This window comes from Ahaetulla prasina, chromosome 13 (genome assembly GCF_028640845.1).
Source record: "Ahaetulla prasina isolate Xishuangbanna chromosome 13, ASM2864084v1, whole genome shotgun sequence".
Lineage (NCBI taxonomy): Eukaryota > Metazoa > Chordata > Lepidosauria > Squamata > Colubridae > Ahaetulla > Ahaetulla prasina.
In genome coordinates this window covers 17858753-17871091 of record NC_080551.1, presented here as the reverse complement: position 1 = coordinate 17871091, position 12339 = coordinate 17858753, and positions in this window count along the sequence as shown.

Here is a 12339-nt window from a genome sequence, read left to right as displayed (position 1 = left end):
TGGGATTTCTTTTTTTCTTCTTATAAGAGAGAGATGGATTTAATAATATTACTGCAATGAAAAGAATATAGATCACTACAGGCTGTGTTTACTTAGTCCTGTTGCAGGGAGAAGAATCTGCCAAAGATAACTTTCAGAGACTACTTAAAACCTGCCCCAAAGCTCTTGTTCACAATCATAATCTTCCAATCAAATTTTAACTGGAATTGTTTTAAAAACAAGCTACAATTAAAAAGGACACTTGGAATCAATTATAGATAGTCCTCGCCTAATATCCACATTCCATGACTGAAGTTAAGACTACAGAACAAGGAGGGCTTACAACGGGTCCTTGTAATTGTTGGGTGTCATACCATCGCCACACTTTCATGGTCTCAACTTGGGCACTTGGCAACGCAATGACACTTCAATGTCCTGCAGTCAAATGTGAAAATGTGTCTGGTTAACTCAGTTTAATGGAATCCACACGGCATTGCAAGCACAGTATTAGAGATCCTATTCAAATTGCAATCATGGTCTGGCAAAACCATAGTAAAGAGCTCATCAAACTTAGAAAACTGCTGCTGCATTAGTGTGACACAACTTAAGCAAGCCTTATCTAATTTTACTTGTTATAAGCAAAATTTAAACTGGCATTGGAACCCTGTTTTTCAGCCACTGAAATTCTTACATGTGTCTTCTCTGCAAATATACAAATCTTTAAGCATATTAAAAAATCACAAGAGCAAGAAGCTCACTACCGTAAAGCCAAAAAGTTAACCAGGCAAGCACGTGACATGCCCAACAATCAATACTTTTGTTCCCTGTCAAATACATTCAAGCAAAAATAGATTTGAGGGGTGAAGGATTGCAATCTGGATTTCCACTTTAGCAAATAAGCCACTAGATGGCGCTTGAAAATAGCCTTTTCCTATTTTTTTTTTCTCCCCTTTCCCCCAAAATGCCTAGGTCTGTAACTAATCAATAGCCCTTCCCATGAGATTATGTTGGTGGAAAGCAACAGCAATGCTTGAGAGAAAACTGGCAAAAAGATGTCATGGCATGGAGAGAAGCAGAATCTACAACTGAAAAGATTTTGGAAGGCTGGCCTGTTTGCACAATTGTTCCTGGCTTACAAACACCAAAAGAAGAAAAAAACCCTTTCCCCAGCTTGGTGTTTCAACAAGAATGGAAAAACATAGCAAAGAGAAACATTCCTCTTAAATTTTTTTTTCTTTCTCTGTCCATCAACTTTCATTTCAGTTCAAACTTGATTCTTGCAAGTATGTTCGGTGCTTTGTATTTTAGTGCGTGGCACCCTCAAAACAGCAGGATTTTGTGGTCCCTTAACACAATTCCTCTATTTCTGCCTTGGCTGGGACCCTAGGAATCATTCAGAAAGATAATTGCCATTGTGCTTCAGCTTCAAGGTCATTGAAAAAGCTCCAGTACCTGCTAGTTTGCCATAGCAAATCATTCCCTGCAAGAGTAACTTTCCTTTTATTTAAAAGGAATTTAAAACTTTTTGGGGGGGAGCAGTCAGCTTTGCAATTTTCAACTTGGATACAGCTGTGATCTTGGATGGAGCCATTTTTGCTTCACTGCTTCCCACTGGTGTGAATGCGATGCACATTCAGTAAATAGAGATCACTAAATATGGAGATTCTCAGTCAACCAGGTCACTGGTGGGTTTCACTTACCTTTGCTACAGGGGTGGGTTTCAGCAGGTTCTGACCAATTCTGGAGAACCGCTAGTGGAAATTTTGAGTAGTTTGGAGAACCGGTAGTAAAAATTCTGACTGGCCCCACCCCCATCTATTCTCTGCCTCCCAAATCCCAGCTCATGGGGAGGAAATGGGGATTTTAGAGTATCCTTCCCCTGCCACACCCACCAAGCCACACCTACAGAACCGGTAGTAAAAATATTTGAAACCTGCCACTGCTTTGCTACCGGTTTGCTCTCACATGCCACTTCTGTGCCTGCACAGAAGCCTCTGCGCATGCGCAGAGCGTATTTGATGACATCCAGGCGGGTGGGCAGAACCTCCCACTGCCGCGGCTACCAGTTCACCCGAACCAGGGCGAATCGGTAGCTACCCACCAATGGTCCAGATCATGGTTGAAAAGGTGCTTTTTCAAGAGGCAGCTGGACTTTCTGGTTTTTCTAGAGAGCTGAAGAAGCTTCTTGGATAAGAAACAAAATGTCTTCGAAGAAAAACCAGAAAGTCCCGTTGCCTCTTGAAAAAGCACCTTTGGGACAATAAATACAGATGTTCTTGTTACAGACTCTTTCCAAAATAGGTAGGCACCACTAGGTCACAAACTATCCCATTAATGGGAGTAAGGGAAGGGGAAGGAACCTTTGCTTGGTCTTTCCAGCAAAGATTATTACTTGAAAGAGCAGAAATGTGGCTCTTTTTTGGAGAATGTGCTCTAAAATTTTATTTGGGATGACTCTATGGCAAGGAACACCTTAGAGTGTAATTACTTTTCTGTGCTTTTTTCCAGCACTTGTCAGAAATTTTAATATTAATGAATCAGGTGCCTGTTAGAATGTCTTCAACGAAGTTAATTATCCATGTTTTGGAAGAACAGCTAAATAATAGCCACCCAAATGTGTTCCAAAGTCCAGCAAAGTATTTCCTTTGACTACTAATTGTGATGAGACAATAAAATAAATCTATATATTCGTCACTGAAACAGCTCTCCAAAACGAAATCCCTTTTAACTTTAATGTGAACATTTTATGCTTTAGAGTCTGGACAGCACAGCGCAGAAACAAGAAAAAAAGAAAGAAAGAAAGATAATAATTGAGATTAACTCCAATTGTCCAGGACAAAATTGCTGCAAGATGTCATAATTGGACAAAAAACAATCTTCTTTCTTTTCCAACTAAACAGCCAACCAGATGTCTTTAGACCTCATTTTGCCACCTGCAGAGATCATAGTGTTGGAAATTCCTCCTATACCCCAGAGTAGGATGGCTTCCGAAAAAAATGTAAATTATAACATCTCCTCATCTGACCCTTTCAAAAAGAATAAGGCCATGAATCAGCCTTCCTTAATCTGCTAGCCTCTAAATGTATTATTACTGTGGCTCGATTATCTACCCAGCATGATTATTATCGTCCTCTCTTAATTCAGAGATGCTGCTATACGGTGACGGAGCAATGTCGGTCTTTCGCCATGTTCATATTGGTAGATTATTTATTGTTAATACACGAAAGGCATGTCAATCAGGAAAGCATGGATACGGCAAGAACACAAGGCGGTAACGTCATAGCGTGGAATCTGTGCGTGTTATGGTATTTGGGAGTGGCCTCGAAAGGCAAGGTGAAGACATACAGCCTAGGGAAGGGTCAGATAAAAGGGGACATAGCCAGTGGTGGGATTCAGCCAGCTCGCACCTATTCGGGAGAACCGGTTGTTAACTTTCTAAGCAGTTCAGAGAACCGGGTGTTGGAAGAAATCTTATTTTGTTTTTTTCCACTTTACAGGGCTAATCCTGTAAGGATGGCAGGAAGGAAACATTACGGTGCTGTTTCTAGCCTCATCTTTACTGCCCTTCTTAGAGAAACTGCCTCTCTGGTTAACCCTTATTACATTGTAATAGCTAAGGTGAAGTGCCCATCGATGTGAGTGACGTTGAGTTGACCACACCCCCATGGTCACATGACCACTGAGCCACGCCTACACAGCTGGTCATTAGGGCAGAGAACCGGTTGCTAAATCATTTGAACCCCACCACTGGACATAGCCCACAGAGAAATAGAGGGCACAGCAAAATGCTCAAGAGGGACCCTCTTCAAATTATCAGGCTGTAAAAGTGATGGTGGGAGAACTGTACTTTAAGAGAGGACTCCCCAACTTTTCGGACCTCAGGGACCACTAAATTCATAATTTTAAATCCCGCGGACCACTAATATGATCTGCCTAATGACCGGCTGGGTGGGGCGTGGCTAGGTGGTCATTTGACCAGGTGGGCCTAGATCAAAGCAGAAAGATCAAGGACAAAAAGGGAAGTGACAACAGGGATGTTGGTGGCAGAATCTGTACCCTACAACTGAGTTGGAAGGAACCTTGTAGGTAATCTAGTCCAATCCCGCTGCCCAAGCGGGAGACCCTATACCATTTCTGACAAATGGCAGTCCAATCTTTTCTTGAAAGTCTCAAGCGATGAAGCTCCCGCAACTTCCGAACGATTGTTTAGACAAGGAAGAAGAAGAAGAAAAAGAAAAAAAAAACTACAGGAAAAAGCAAGGCAAAGAGAATCAAGTTAAAGAGTTGGAGAACAGCTGGCCAAGGCAGCAGCTTTGCTACCCTTCATTACTCAGCTGAGATGCCGTCTATGAAAAGTAGAGATGCCCTCAGAACTGGTGGAACTCATTCATTTCTCTTCTGGAGCCAAAAGAACCATCTGGCCCCCATGCTCAGCTTTCACTGACTCCGTATAAATATGTCTATGGGTGTGAATTTGAACTAATTACAGACCACAAGCCATTGTTAGGCCTCCTTGCAGGCGACCGACGAACCCTAAACTATTTGTCTCCCTGAATGACGAGATGGACTGTCTTTTTGGCCATGTAACAATACCGCCTTATCCATCAGCTGGGGAAAACCATTGATCATGCAGATGAATGTGGGATTTCCAATATTAACTTTTTGATTCATCTGTTGAAATTATTTTTGTTGAATTTGCTCTTCGTGTTCCAGAACTTCCTCACATATTTTAACTTGTTCCAAAATTACTTTTCCTACTTCAGGGGTGTCAAACTGGCGTGGGCCAGATACATCATGTTCAGGCAAAAAATATCACAATATGATACGTCATGTGACATAATCGAGTTTGACATCCATGCCCTATATAATTATTTTCAGTATATTGTTATTTTACTATCATATGTGCAACACTTTTGGCAATTCATTGACCAAATAAAACATAGAAATAAAGTTTACTTAATCATTTACACAACTTTCATTCTATGGGAAAATCACTGAATCTGTAAATATTGCTGGCAAGTTGGAAACATTCTCTTCTTCTTTGTTTTATATAAAATAAATACAAAGAGTGCTTCTAAATGATGCTTCTATTGTGCAACCTACTCTCCCATATACAGAATTTTTCCCACGCAGTTTTGACTGATTTGGAGGTAGGGCTTCTGACCACACTTGGCTTCACTAATACGTCAGCTTGATTAGAACAACTTAATTTATTCTAGCCACACCGAAAAATATAATACGAATACCTCCAAAGGCCCGGAATGCTATTGTGTCAAATATGCCTCAAAAGTTGGTTTGGCACAACTGGGTATGTTCCTTTTTTCCTGCTTTCTGGCCCAAATCATTTAACTGCAAAGCGACCGTTGGTCCAAAGCTGTTCCTAAGCAACATTCCAGAGTTAAGACAATGGCACATCTGCATTATTTTCCCCGCTGTGGTTGGATCTGGAACCCACCCAAACATTTGGGAACATGAATCGGCTCCCAAATAGCTCCAGGCTGGGATGCAATCTACAATTTATTTATTATTTATTTATTTTATTTAATTTTTATACCGCCCTTCTCCCGAAGGACTCAGGGCGGTGTACAGGCAAAAATAAAACAATACAATATACAGATTAAAATACCATTTAAAAAACTTATTTAAATTAGCCTAAGATTAAAAAATTTCCATACTAAAAACCCCATTTAAAATTAATAAAATTTCCCCTTAAAACTAATTTAAGCCAGCCCCATGATAAAAGATGTGTTTTTAGTTCGCGATGAAATGTCCGAAGGTCAGGTATTTGACGTAAACCCGGGGGAAGCTCATTCCTGAGTGTGGGCGCCCCACAGAGAACCCTTCCCCAAACATTTGGGAACATGATTGTTTAGCTCCACCTGAGAAGTCCCTCTCTATGGGAGCGTACGTAATGCTAGTTTAAATCTGCAGGAACTGATGCTTTATAGCAATAGCACTTAGACTTATATACTGCTTCACAGTGCTTTACAGCCCTCTCTAAGCAGTTTACGGAGTCAAACTATTGCCCCCAGCAACCTGGGTCCTCATTTTACCCACCTCAGAAGGATGGAAATGCTGAGTCAACCTTGAACCTCTTGAGATTCAAACTGCCAAATTGCAGGCAGCCGGCAGTCAGCAGAAGTAGCCTGCAGTACTGCACGCTAACCACTGCGCCACCTTGGCTCATTGTTCAATATTTCTAATGGTTCACTCAAAGTCTTCCTTGAGCCATTCCTCAACTACGGTACCAGTGATTGTGCGGGCAAACCTATGTGTTTGTGTCATTTTTGTGTCTTCTTCTTCCAGATTATTATTTTGAGCTTCCCAAACTAGCTCACAGCCGTGAGAATTTTTCTGCTGGGTCTCCTATCTTCATACTCCTCAGGATTGCCGTTGCTGGAGTTTTTCCACAGTTAATCTGATTGTCTTCTCTGAAAAATATGTTAGGAAGCTTCCATCTGCTGGCGAATACTAAAGAAAGAGATGGCATGACACCGTCAAGGCTAAAACTTGAATGCGATTGGTTGAGAATTCAATTCATTAATATTGAATTAATATTAATATTGTTACACCCAGGGTAGAAATCCAGCGGGTTCTGATAGGCTCTGGAGAACCGGTAGTGGAAATTTTGAGTAGTTTGAAGAACAAGCAAATACCACCTCTGGCTGGCCCCAGAGTGGGGAGGGAATGGGGATTTTGCAGTATCCTTCCCCGTGGAATGGGGAGGGAATGGATATTTTGCAGTATCCTTCCTCTGCCACACACACCAAGCCACACCATGTCCACCAAGCCACGCCCACAGAACCGGTAGTAAAAAAAAAAATGAATTTCACCACTGGATATACCCCAGAACAATAACTTTGTCTTCCAAGTATTTCTAAACAGCCTAAAGCTGAGGTCAAAAAGAGAGAAAAGAAGTCACAATTACATCCACCTTCCCATCAGTAGAAGGTGTTTCCCACCAAGGCTGCCAAATTATTATTATTATTATTATTATTATTATTATTATTATTATTATTATTATTATTATTATTATTATTCCCAGCATAAAGGACTTCTCACCCAGGCTGCCAAATATCTCAACCTTTTCTCAGTGTGCAATGTTTTGGTCTCCTTTCCCCGTATTATAGAAGTCCTCTACTCTTATTTCAGTTATTGATTTATTAGTAAGTCATTTATTGTTCTTCCTATTATATAAGACATTTTTTAAAAGATAGTCAGCCAGTATTTCGACATCTGGACTTGGCAAAGCCTGCTCCTTCTCATTCGTTCCGCTCTAAGTTTATGAGGACCAGGGGAGCGAAATTGTGTACAATTAATAAATCTAATGCCAATGAAATCTGTATCCAAATCTCACAAGAATTTAAGGTCACCACTGGGTGGTTTTTGTTTTGTTTTTTCCCAGTGATCTTTGTTGAAAATAGCCATGGTTTAAATGTTGGCCCAGTAAAAAGTGGATGTTGCTATTCAGCCATCACTCTCAGCCAAAGAAGCTGAGAGTGATGAGAATTTGCTAGAAATAGAGAAAAAGTTGAAATAAAATTGATACTCAGGAAGCTCAAACTGTCCAAGGAGCTGCTGATCCAGTTCTACAGAGGAATGATTGAGTCTGTCATCTGCACCTCTAGAACTGTCTGGTTTGGTTCTGCAACCCAACAAGACAGACACAGACTTCAGAGGATCATTAGAACTGCAGAAAAAACAATGGCTACCAACCTGCCTTCCATTTAGGACCTGTATACTGCACAAGTCAAAAAGAGGGATGTGAAAATATCTACAGAGCCTTCACATCTTGGACATAAACTGTTTCAACTCCTACCCTCAAAACGACGCTATGGAGCACTGCACACCAGAACACAAGGACAGTTGCCACATCTGAATCAGTCTCCTATGAAATCAAAGAAGCGAAGATCTCACTTTCCAACCCGAGATTTTTTTTTTTCCAACCAGCTCCTCCTGGAGAATTGGCTTGAAGCTTCTTGTTCCAAAGGGTGTAATGTGCAACTCCCTTGAAATAAATTGAAGCGGCATTCTTTTTCTCTCGCATGATTTTTAAACAAATGATTGCAGCATTAGCACTCAGAAGCCAAGAGTCAGGACAGGACAGGGCCAGGGGTGGGCTTCTAGGGGTTCACAGGTGTTCGGGAGAACCTCTAGCTAAGATTCTGTGCAGTTCAGAGAACCCCCAAATCCCATTCCTTACTGGCCCCACCGACCCCACCTCGCCCCTCCCAGGAGTCCCCATGCAGCCTGTTTTGGATGCAAGTAAGCGCAGGGCGCACGCAGAGGCTCGGGGAGGGTGAAAAACGAGCCTAGTTCATGAAGTTCGGGAAGGCCTCCGGAGGGCCTCCGGAGCCTGGAGAGGACGTTTTCACCCTCCTGGAGGCTTGAGAAAAGCCTCCGGAGCCCGGGGAGGGCAAATGGGCCGTGGTAGCTCAGGCTGTAAGAAGCCTGTTATTAAAACACAGCAGCCTACAATTACTGCAGGTTCAAGCCTGGCCCAAGGTTGACTCAGCCTTCCATCCTTTATAAGGTAGGTAAAATGAGGACCCAGATTGTTGGGGGGGCAATAAGGTGACTTTGTAAATATACAAATAGAATGAGACTATTGCCTTATACACTGTAAGCCGCCCTGAGTCTTCGGAGAAGGGCGAGATATAAATGTAAATTAAAAAAAAAAAAAATACACCCCCCTACCATGGTGCAGGAGGTTGACTGGGCCACGCTCACCTTGGCCACGCCCATCCAGCAACCCGGGAGAGAACCCCCTGCTAAAATTTTTGAAGCCCAGCCCTGGACAGGACCCCATTCGTTAGAAGCAATACTTTCTCCGTTAGAATTTGCTATGGCCCTCCCCCAACACACATTTACACCCTCTGTACATAATACCTCATGTGACATTGCCTCTTCTCACCCACCTAATCCAATTTTCTGTTACCATAGAAGCTCCCTGTTGATCCTGGATTTATTCTCATTTTTCTTTACCCCGTCTTGTCATCCTTCCCATGAACTAAGAAACCGCAGTGGATTTGAAAGCATGAGCAAATGTGAGCATCGCACCAAGAACTTTTATGTTCCATTGACATTTATTTCCCACCCTAATAATTTAGAGCTGTTAACATACCAAAAACGAAGGGAAAAAAACCCAACTCTTCTTCCCATCACTTTCATTACAAAGTTTACAAATGAGTAATATCTAGAGTTATTGTTTGCTGCAGAGCATATGGTCTCCATTAGCAGAAATAAGAAACTTGCTAAGTGAGAGATTGCAATGGGAATGAATTATTTGTCTGGGTCATTAATTCAAGTTGCATTAATTTATAGTAAAAACATATATATTGTACATTTAATAACACACACACACACACACATATATATATACACACCAATTATATATTTGCTGATAAATAAAGGGAGACTAGCCATACCCTTACTTTGATTTGAACTTGGGCTCTCTGCATATTAGGCAGTTGTATTAACCTCTGAGCCACAAATTCTCCTCCCTTTATCAGCTGAGCCAGGGGAGAGATTAAGTTTTTTTCTGTCAAAGCACCCAGTCTGCCCCAATGTGGGAGGGAGCATGCAGCTTCCCTTTTGCCTTTCAGCTCCATTCCAGGAGCCCTCAGGCAGTCGCATTCACAATAAACCATATTTAGTATAAAATGGTTTGTTGTGAATGCGACTGCTTGAGGGCTCCTGGATTGGAGCTGAGTGTGTGTGTGTGTGTTTTCTTAAACTTTGTACTATGTATGTTAAACGGGCTTCTTTTATTACAAACTGGCACGCAGGCCAGGAATAACACACAGTTTGTGGGAAAATGATTTGTGTCCTGGTCAAGTTTACAACTGTGAACGAATAGAATAGAATAGAATAGAATAGAATAGAATAGAATAGAATAGAATAGAATAGAATAGAATAGAATAGAATAGAATAGAATAGAATAGAATAGAATGTTGAATAGAGTAGAGTAGAATAGAGTAGAGTAGAGTAGAATAGAATAGAATAGAATAGAATAGAATAGAATAGAATAGAATAGAATGGAATAGAATAGAATAGAATAGAATAGAATGTAGAGTAGAATAGAATAGAATAGAATGTAGAGTAGAATAGAACAGAATAGAGTAGAGTAGAATAGAATAGAATAGGAATAGAATAGAATAGAATAGAATAGAATAGAATAGAATAGAATAGAATAGAATAGAATAGAATAGAATAGAATAGAATAGAATAGAATGTTGAATAGAGTAGAGTAGAATAGAATAGAATAGAATAGAATAGAATAGAATAGAATAGAATAGAATAGAATAGAATGTACGATAGGGTAGAATAGAATAGAATAGAATAGAATAGAATAGAATAGAATAGAATAGAATAGAATAGAATAGAATAGAATCTGAAAGAGGTATTCTTCTAGTCCAGCCCCCTACTCAAGCAGGATAACCTACATGATTTCAGACAGGTGGCTGTCTAGTCTCTTCTTAAAAACCTCCAGTGATGGAGCACCCACAATTTCTGGAGGCAAGCTGTTCCACTGGTTAATTATCCTCTTGCATATTGCATTCTGTGCAACCTATTTGCATAGAATGAAATAACACTTCATACAGAGGCAGCCAGATGTCTCTGTGTCCATTGCCATTCATGTTTTATGGCCATCCACATACTTAAGAACCACAAAGGACCCCCGAAATTTCTGTGGCTAAGTAAGACATTCATTAAGTGAGTTTTGCCTCATTTTACAGCTTTTCGTGCCACGTTTTGTCAAGTGAACCAACAAACTTGTCAAGTTAGTCCAGTGTTTCTCAATTGTGACAACTTGAAGAGGTATGGACTTCAATTCCCAGAATTCCCCAGCCAGCACAGCTGGCTGGGGAATTCTGGGAGTTGAAGTCCACACCTCTTCAAGTTGTCACAATTGAGAAACTCTGAGTTAGTCACACGATTGTTAAGTGAGTCTTGTTTCCCCACTGACTTTGCTCATCAGAAGGCCGCAAAAGTGGATCACGTGACTCCGGGACACTGGAACCGTCATAAATGTGAGTCTGTTGAGAAAAGCGTCTGAATTTTGATCACGTGACCATGGGAATACTGCAACGGTCGTAAGTGTGGAAAAACGGTCATAACTCACTTTTCCCACTGCCTCTGTAACTTTGAACGGTCACTTAAATGAACCGTTGAAAAGGATCTATTTTATCAGAGACCAAAATACTTTTCCTGTCCTATAACTCACGGCAAACTAATTTAAGTTTCAAGCTGATTTAATACTAGATTACGCCAACACAAGCAATGGCTGTATTTTAAATAGTGCGCAGTACAGAACACAGTAGGCGGAAACACAGCTTTTGCAAGGATTTTAACAGGCAATGCATTTGAAATGACATTTCTCCAGGTGTTTATCATCTCGATTCAGCGTCCTTGTTGTTGTTAGTTGCGAAGTTGTGTCCGATACATCGCAATCCCATGGACAATGTTCCTCCAGGCCTTCCTGTCCTCTACCATCCTCTGGAGTCCATACTCCACACCGGCTGCTTCAGTGACTCCATCCAGCCACCTCGTTCTCTGCTCTCCCCTTCTTTTCTTCTTCTTTTATCCTCAATCGTTCCCAGCATTAGGTTCTTCTCCAATGAGTCTTTCCTTCTCATTAGGTGGCCAAAGTATTTGAGTTTCCTCTTCAGGATCTGGCCTTCTAAAGAGCAGTCAGGGTTGATCTCCTCTAGGACTGACCGGTTTGATCGCCTTGCAGTCCAAGGGACTCTCAGGAGTCTTCTCCAGCACCAGAGTTCAAAGGCCTCGATTCTTTGGTGCTTAGCTTTCCTTATGATCCAACTTTCACAGCCATCCATTGCAACTGCGTCCTAGTCCAGTTAAATAACCAAAGCTAAATACTTTATTCATGTTCACTGGAAGCAAAGTCCAACTGCATTCAGCTATGTGTTATGTCTGAGTAACATAAGCCCCAGAACAGAGTATTAATTTTATAATATCCCATCACCGGTGTAGTCGAGCAATGGTTTCTTCCTTTCCCTAGTCAGTATGAGTCATGCAGAGATTGCATGCATTAAAGCCAATTTGTGATTTATATAATGTTTTTTGGGGGGAGGAACTTTTCTGAGCTGGTGTGCAGAGAGCTAAAAGCCAAAATAAATGATTGGCTTTGGAACTGGAAATTTCTGTTGTATTGAAAGGGCACGTTCTAGTTTTCTCTCACACATAGGTAAAGGTTCCCCTTGCACATACGTGCTAGTCGTTCCTGACACTAGGGGGCAGTGTTCATCTCCGTTTCAAAGCCGAAAAGCCAGCACTCTCCAAAGACATCTCCATGGTCATGTGGCCGGCATGACTCAACGCCAAAGGTGCATGGAA